The sequence below is a fragment of the Mustelus asterias genome, chromosome 1 (assembly GCF_964213995.1).
Source record: "Mustelus asterias chromosome 1, sMusAst1.hap1.1, whole genome shotgun sequence".
Classification (NCBI taxonomy): Eukaryota; Metazoa; Chordata; class Chondrichthyes; order Carcharhiniformes; family Triakidae; genus Mustelus; species Mustelus asterias.
The window spans coordinates 28,142,513-28,145,114 of record NC_135801.1 but is presented as its reverse complement, the minus strand read 5'-3'; the positions used below and the strand labels follow the sequence as shown (position 1 = coordinate 28,145,114).

General features: G+C 41.7%; 1 pseudogene; it reads right to left on the bottom strand.

The window, feature by feature from the left end:
- Positions 1–1,620: 1,620 nt before the first annotated feature.
- Positions 1,621–1,826, bottom strand: LOC144501594 (U2 spliceosomal RNA; annotated as a pseudogene).
- Positions 1,827–2,602: the final 776 nt, after the last annotated feature.

Here is a 2,602-nt window from a genome sequence, read left to right as displayed (position 1 = left end):
CCCGGGTCTCCAGAACATGAGCTGAGTTTCTAGATTAATAGTCTAGTGATAACACCACTAGGCCATGGCCTCCCCATGACCAGGTAATCGGATTTTAGTTTTAATCGGATTTTAATTTTTAAGTTTATTTATTATTGTCACAGGTAGGCTTACGTGAAGAGTGCACTTTTTTGAGATGCTGTGAAAGGTGCTATATAAATGCAAACCTTTCTTTTATCGACACTCACTCTTCTCACCAGTACTTTAAGCATTTAGAACACTAACTTTAAACAGGAATAATTTAAATATTTGAATTAGGCAGAGCATTTTGTAGACTGTAAAACCAGCTGTGATGGTATTAATTCAATAGCAGGTATCGCTATGGCTCAGTTAGAAGTCCATATTTTTCCACTCAAATCCCATCCCAGAGACTTGAGTGCAAAAATCCAGGCCAGCATTCCAGTGTAGCACTGAGGGAGTACTACACTGTCAGATGAAGTGCTAAACTGTGACTTTGTTTGCTCTCTCAGACCACATGAATCTATTTTGAGGAGCAGCATGGGGAATTCTTCTGATATCCCAACTAATATTTCTCCCTTAATCAGAATATAGGGCGGCACGGTGGCACAGTGGTTAGCACTGCTGCCTCACAGCGCCAGGGACCTGGGTCAATTCCAGGCTCAGGTCACTTTCTGTGTGGAGTCTGCACGTTCTCCACGTATCTGCGTGGGTTTCCTCCGGGTGCTCAGGTTTCCTCCCACAGCCCAAAAGACGTGCTGGTTAGGTGCCTTGGCCATGCTAAATCCTCCCTCAGTGTTCCAGAACAGGCGCCAGAGTGTGGCGACTCCGGGATTTTCACAATAACTTCATTGCAGTGTTAATGTAAGCCTATCTGTGATACTAATAAATAAACTTAAAAATTAAAATCCGATTACCTGGTCATTATCGCGTTGCTGTTGTGGGAGCTTGCTGTGTACAAATTGACTACTCTGATTCCGACATCAGTGACCACACTGCAAAAGTCTTTCATTGTATACATTTTGAAAAGACAAAAGGTTCTATATAAATGCAAATCTTTCTTTACGAGACACTCTTCTCACCGGTATTTGAGGCATTCCGAACACTAACTTTAAACAGGAATGCTTTTAAAATGCATTTGGATGGACTGTGCACAGCTGGTTTTACAGTTAACAACATACTCTACTTGCTGACAGTGATCTTCCAAAATTTGGAGACTTCTGTGAGATAAAATAACTTTTAAGTGGACTAGCATATGATGGACGCAGATATGTTAATCAGTTACTATAATGGCCAAATAGGGCCTACCCAAATCAATCATTATGATTGCAATCCACACTACACCTTCACTCAATCCTTCTTATTTCTGCTTCCAATGTCTGACTAGGTCTGATAAATTTTCCAATTAATTCTGTTGCTGGATTTATGATCCATTTTAATGTGGCAATATTTTCCTTTACATTTTCTCTCCAAATCTGTTTTTTCTCTTTTTTTTATACTTTTCCAATTCAATCAAATCAAATCCAATTCAGAGTCTCAACAAGTTGAGACATTTCAGATCCAGGCTGACAAGACAGGGCGAGCGACCAAACCACCCTGTCCTGGGCCTGATCTACATGAGCCAAGCTGATTGGAGAAGGGGGAGGTTCCTCCTCCAAGACTTGAGCTCATTTGCATCTTAGCCAAAAAGCCAAGATGCCGCTTTAAAAAATTGCTTCATACGAAACATATGAAGCTTCAGTGTAACCTAATGACCTCAACCAAGTGCGGCCGACCATGGGCTGCCGACCATACTACACTTGATCTTAGCCAAAAGGCCAAGAAGTGATTTCTTAATTACATTGAGGAAAGTCTTTAATTGTTTTGGAATGTCTCTCTGGAACTTGCTTTAGTTGAGGATGGTCACTTCTGACTCAGTGCTGACAGTTTTTTTAATACTTTTCCAATTCAATCAAATCAAGTCCAATTCAGAGTCTCAACGAGTTGAGACATTTCCGATCCCGGCTGGCAAGACAGGGCGAGCGACCATTTACCCTCTCCTGGGCCTGATCTACATGAGCCAAGCTGATTGGAGGAGGGAAAGCAATTCCTCCTCCAAGACTTGAGCTCATTTGCATCTTAGCCAAAAGGCCGAGATACCGCTTTTAAAAATTGCTTCATACGCTTCTCGGCCTTTTGGCTAAGATCAAGTGTAGATATGCGGATGCTGTACTTGGTTGAGGTCATTAGGTTACATTGAAGACTCAGTGCTGACAGTTTGCCTAAGACAGTAGGTGAGTGCCCAAACACGACAGCTACCCGGTGATCAATCACTTTGCTGGTTTCATCCTGGTGCACAATAACTTCGTTGTGAGAATAATGACTTCACCAGAGAACCAGCGTCAGATGAATTTGGCAAAAAGATAGTATTTGAAATATCTCTTTCTACATTGATAAACACTTCAGTCTGTATTTGCTTTAATTAAGTCTGTTTATTAGTGTCACAAGTAGGCTTTCATTAACACTGCAATGAAGTTACTGTGAAAATTCCCTAGTTGCCACACTCTGGCGTCTGTCTGGACACTGAGGGAGAATTTAGCACGGCCAATGCACCTAACCAGCATGT